Source organism: Neolamprologus brichardi, chromosome 7, assembly GCF_056152115.1.
Source record: "Neolamprologus brichardi isolate AB-2024 chromosome 7, ASM5615211v1, whole genome shotgun sequence".
Taxonomy (NCBI): domain Eukaryota; kingdom Metazoa; phylum Chordata; class Actinopteri; order Cichliformes; family Cichlidae; genus Neolamprologus; species Neolamprologus brichardi.
The window spans coordinates 49,123,376-49,129,375 of record NC_142110.1 but is presented as its reverse complement, the minus strand read 5'-3'; the positions used below and the strand labels follow the sequence as shown (position 1 = coordinate 49,129,375).

The following is a 6,000-nucleotide window of genomic DNA, read 5'->3' as shown; positions in this document are numbered from 1 at the left end:
TGGCTCAGCAGCCGCGTCTAACTGTAACTAATTATATCTGTGGATATTATTTTAAAGTTTCACAGTCTTGCACTGCTTTTCACGTATTGTCTTTATTATTTTTTTTAACATCCTTGTGAATAATCCATCTGTAGGTGGGACCACTGGGTTCAAAAGGTCACTGCCAAAGTTCAAAGGTTACACAATATTTTCCTGAAGGAGAAGTGACTTGAAAACACACTGGGGAGGGAAAGACAGACTGACCCTTGTCTTGTTGTGCAGGACAGAGAAGGAGGGAGTGGGGCTTTCCATGGCACCGCAAGCTGAAAACAATACCATCTTTGAGTCAACGACAGATTGCTGCTGCTACAAGATAGAACAGTATCACAGTACACCTCTGTGACTACTTTGTGGGTTCACTGAGCAACAAATGCCAAGAACTTTACCTGCCCAGCTGAGCTGCAGTAAGCCTCTAATGTCCTTTATTGCAAGTCGTTGGTTAGGCTGTACCCTTAAACATGCCAGCGCTTCCAGGCATCTTCTGCTCAACTACAAATTGTTTATTTTCATATCAGCCCCCGGTGATTTGAGAGCTTTGAGCTGAAGGCTGGCTGTAGTTAAAAGGGGACGGCCAGTGCTGCCCTGAAATTAATACGAAAAGCAGCTGGGTTTATCTTCACTCACTCTGTGACATGTGCTTCTAAGAGAAAACAGGTGACCCAGGAGGAGGAATGTATGCTAACTTAAATGTAATGCTGCAGCTCGAGTGATTTGCTATCACTTAAAAGATCTGCATTTTACATCATATTAGATTTACTAATCAGCTTTATACAAGTATCACAAATTTGCTTGTTTTTCTAGGTCTTTCTGAGCTTGTCTGCCTCACCTTGTTTAAATAGACGTCCAAACTTAGGTTTGTTAGTGTTAAAAAAAAAGACAGATATATGGATTAAAGAATCTTATTTTCCTGTTGCTGTTGATAGGAATATCAACTGATTGCATGAAATCAAAAAAGCAAGAGAGTGAGTGTCAGAGCACTAAGTAGACGCACATATACTTACACACACTGGCACACAATAGAGCAGAAAAATTAATAGAGCAAGGTGTAGCTTTCCAGTGTAAGTATATGATCTTCATGCCCAAACCCTTCAGACACACTGGTTGGATATATTTAGAGTCCCTCGTCGGTGTATCCATGCTACAAGGCAGACCGCAATTATTCCCAACAGTGGAAGGGCCAGTGCTGGTCTGAGATCAGTAAAGAGGAGAGTGCGTGTGTGTGTGTGTGTCAGCTGGTACGGGACAGGATTAACGCCACAAGAGTCAGAAGCCAGCTCTGCCAGTAGTCCATTTGCATTGAAAACAAGCCCAGCAAACTCAGAATGTTTTGCTGGGCTTGTTTTTACATTCAAATCCTAAGTAGTGCAATTCTAAAGAAATTAAGCTGTAAAAAACGTAACCATGTGATCTATTATAACAGTACAAGAGCAGTTGTAGAGCGTGACTGGTTCACTTCATGGTGCTGAAATAAAAATGATGATAATAATAACAACATATGGCAGAGAAGTGAGTTTTGCTTGTGACTTTTTTAGTCATCTGGTAAGCAGTCTGTGGGAAATTGGACCCTTGAATGCTGAATTCATGTGTGATTTTATCACAGGCGTGCAGAAGTGAAAGAGGAAAGGAGTTTTTTGGGCTCCTTATTTAGCTGGCCTCTCCTCTGTATTTACTTTTTGTTCTTATTTTCCTTTTCTAATAAGCCATGCACAATGAAACGCATGGTATTTGTTTTACAATAAAGCATGTTTGTTTGCCTAAGTACTTCTCTGAATTCAACGCCTAGTTATGAACACCAAAACAACTAAGGCAGCTGATATGTTTGCCTGAGGCAGCAAGGCTACAGTAAGTATGTGGTGCCAGATTATATATGTTTGAGTTCTTTTAATTCTACACTGGACCGCAGTAATAGAAACAGTCATCTGTGCCACACAACAGCACAGTGTCAATTTCAAATCTCATTTAGAAATGTTTCTGAATACCTTGAACACTCTAATGTTATGCCCTACGAGTGCTGCAAACCAGTATTGCTCTGCAGCAGGTGTCTGCCTGAAGTCTGACAAAGCAGTACCATCTAGTGGCAAATACTGAACATGTCAATATGTTTACATGAACCATTGCCCTCACATCTACTGCCATAGACTGTATGGAAAAAACAGCCTGCTGCAGTTATCCCAAATGAGTTAACTGCGCCCCCTGGCTGCCAGCTTTCCAATGTGTCCGATTGTCGACAAATATACACTACAATGACTGTTGTTAACCCCGCTCCCTGTCAGTGTTATGTAAGTGGCCTCCATGGTACCATCATCAAATCAATATGACTGCAAGTTTGCTGAATGCACCAACAGTTTTGCTGGATGCAAAGAATCAAGAGTAACATTAGAGAACTCCTCTACTTACCTCAAGTTTAGCCTACAAGAGATCATCACTACTTAATATTTTTGGTACACTTGAATGAGTTCTGAGAATGAGCAAATGCATGTTTAAATTATGTAATCAAATCACAACATGATCACAAACTTCCACTACTGTTCTAAAAACATGCACCATTTTCAGTACGTTTTTTTTGTGCCACTATTTTGCAAGCACACTCAGAAGAAGTTATGAATGAATATTACCACAAACCATCATTAACCATGATCAGTGAAGCATCCAATGGCACAATCCTGGGAGGTCAAGAGTAGCAAGTGATACAGTGCTGCTCCCAAAAAATCTAAGCTGGGACTGAAGTGAGTTACATGACATTTGCAGCATATATTTTAATAAAATTACACTGCAGTGTAGCTCTGAGTAAAGCTGATTAAAAATAAACATTTGCGACAGGCTTCAGGTGCGTACCCTTCGTTTTAATACGCTTTAAGTTTCAACACTGAAATATAAATCCAGCCATTTCTGCGGGGCGGGCCGATAACTCGCCCTCCAATCAGCGGCTACAATGGCTACACGTGCTCCCAGACGACCAATAGCGAGGGGCGGACTAGGCCGTTTGCCGCACCCAAGTGAGGATGATGGCGGCTGGGCGGAGCGACGACGCGGGGACGACAAGCGCAGAGAGATAAACCCCGCCGTGAGGAAAAATAGCGAAAACCGTTGTCTTGCTTTCACCGTGTTCTGTTTAAATATCACCATTTCATCAAAGAGAGGGTAAGCGCTGATATAATCAACGTGGTTTGCATTTCAGCGACGGTGTTTATCCGTGGCGGCTCCTTCATATCGGTGTCTTTCTCGCTGTGTGTTCAGTGAGGCTCGGTTCTGTTTTGCTAGCATGTTGCCATTGAGCGGGGGAGTCTGCACAGACGCTGCTGTGCACTGTTAAACGACTGTTTCTGCCTTTCACTGTCCTCTAATAAACATGGGCTCAGCTGCTCCCCTGGACCCCACACTTTGGTATTCAGAATGTTTTACACTAAGTATCGTTAGCGTTCTTTCCTAGCAGGCCTGTGATGGTGGAGGTGGTATTTTTATTTTATTATTTATTGGCGCACAGTTACAGTTGCGTTGTAATTTGGACCCCTCTAGCTGTTCGGGTCGATAGGTTTAGTCGGACAGAGGCTCCTCGCCGTGCAGGTCTTACTCTAGTCTGGGTGTGTTTCCAAAGAGTGGGGGAGAAATTTGGGTTCTTTCCAGCTGTGTGTGCTGGTGATGGAGCAGTTTCCTGTGCTAGGTCAGACAGCTTTATGTCCTGCATGATAATATGGGCTCGCACACACTTTTAAATAATAAACAGGGTTTTCAAAAGAGAGCAAGAGAAACGCGTGGAATAATGCATTCCGTCAAATGGAAAGCTTGAAATGTATAGTACAGAAATGAGGGCTAGCTGAAAGCCTAAAAGTGCTATGGCTTGATGTGCATGGCATCTGGAGTGGGTACCACACCACATAGATTTTGGGTTGTTTTTTTGTTTTTTTTTGTTGTTGTTTTAAATCTATCCTGAAAGGATAAATTTCATTTATTAGTGTGGCTTATACAACTGTAAATTGATCACCTTTTGATAACGTGGTGTTGCTCACAAAAAGGTTTCTGTCATATTTGTGCACTAAAAACAATGATAGAAAATATTTACTTGTAGCCTTAAATGTTCACCTTGAATAAGGATGATTGATAGATGGTCAATCTCAATACAGTTGCTCATTTGTTTTGAGGCCCATGCTTTCGAACAGAGCCCCTAAGCTGTGGCTGTGTCTGGCTTGTTTATAAAGTCTGCTGGGAAGTCCCTTCCCCCACTTTGTACTGTATGAGGATTATCAGAGCCAAACTGCCAAGATAAATTGTCTGTGAGTGTATGTGTTGAGGCACGGTAACTCCCTGGATTTGGTAACTCTGCCAGAATGAGCGAAACTCCCAGAGGATGGTGTTTAGCTTCGTCAGTCTGCTGCCACCCTCGATACACACTGAACTACTTCACATACACACTTACTGTAGATGCAGAGCTCTGTGTTTAACTCCCACTCCCCACGCCTACACGCTTGACTTCAGTGCAGCTGAAAATGTGTTCCTCATTTTAGCTCCCTTCTCGCCGTTTCACTTTTTCCTTCCTTCCTCTCCATATGTGATCAGTTATAGCAGCATCTCAGGTGGTAGTGGCAGATGTGAAAATAGTCATTGGTGAACTTTCATTTGCACCATAGAGGTCACCAAAGATCATGTCAATTTGATGCAGCTGTGTTTAGGTTGCATATTTAGCTGGCAGATACATGCACACAGAATAGCATGGGCCTTAGTATAATGCTAGGGAAGCTGCACAGGGAGGAGTGTGTTGTTTCAGAGAATGGTCTTCCACCACCCTGTCCCATGTGACATACGACAGGCAGATGAATCTTGAACTGCATTTTCACAGTAGGGTTAAAAAGTGTCTCACCTTGTCATGGCAGTTACAAAAGATATCGTTTCCATACTCGTCGACCCATTGAGGGTGATGCAGTTAATGTAACACACAGTAAATATAGCACTACCAGCCTGCTGAAACACTCCCTGTGAGGCACAGATGGAACGTCGGAGCCGTGTTGGCTGGGATGCATCACTGCACACATGAAAGAGGGAGAGTTTAGTGCCCACTTTTACAGCCTATACCAGTGAGAGAGCAACAAATCATGTCAATCAATGTCTTAGATGCCAGCAAAGAAATTTCAGTTTAATTTAAATATAAATTTCGGCTGCAGTTAATCTGTTTTTGCAACACAGTGTAACTCCTGCCTTGTTTGTAGTGTGTGCATTCAACAAAAAATATAAATTTAAAAAATGCTTGATGCTTAAGGGGTCGACGTTGGCCAAGCTGTGCTTGGAGTACCCTGGGGTCTAAGCAGACTCCTTGCTGCATGTCGATCCTGTGTTGTTGGATTTTTTTGTTTGTTTGTTTTTGTTTTTGTTTTTTTCCCCCTCTCACATTTCCTGCGATTCGCTTCAACCGCATGATCAAGAAAAGTTTTTTAAAAAAGCCCCAAAAAATGGACCAAAAAAGTTGTCTCATTTTGAAAAACAAGGTTTCAAGATTTCACTTAGCTTTGACTCTTAAGTCCTATGCTTGAATATGAAATGGAAAAAAGGAATTACTTGTTTAAATGCCCCCTCCTCTTTTTTGACGTTATTTCTGATCAAGGAAAAAAAATAGTATTAATGTAAATTAATGTCAATAGCCTTGTTTACATGGGCACAAGTAACCTCATTAAAAGCCTGTCTGCATTAAAAAGAAGTGTAAACATGCCAATTTGAAGATTGTTATGTAATCATGCTCCTTTAATTGTTAATCGGTTTGATCTGCATGTAAATAGTTCTTCCAGTGTTCAGGGTGAAATTATTCTTGCTCTACATGTCTGTTACATCAACACAACAAAAACAAGTTGAAGGTCTGTTCAAAAAGGAAAAGTAACACAAACTTCACAAATGTTAGAGAGGGGAGAAGCTGAAATCTGTGACACACGGCGTTTGTTTACATTGGAAAAGACAACTGCTTCTACCGTTTTCCAG

General features: G+C 41.7%; 1 protein-coding gene across 3 annotated transcripts in view; it reads left to right on the top strand.

Annotated features, from left to right (window-relative positions):
• Positions 1-3,039: 3,039 nt before the first annotated feature.
• add1 (adducin 1 (alpha)) overlaps positions 3,040-6,000 on the top strand; it is a 28,277-nt gene continuing 25,316 nt past the window's right edge. For all 3 annotated transcript variants that reach the window (XM_006789027.3, XM_087843766.1, XM_006789026.3), the window contains exon 1: positions 3,040-3,180. The gene's annotated coding sequence lies outside the window, so the exon portion shown is untranslated. The remainder of the gene's footprint in view (positions 3,181-6,000) is intronic.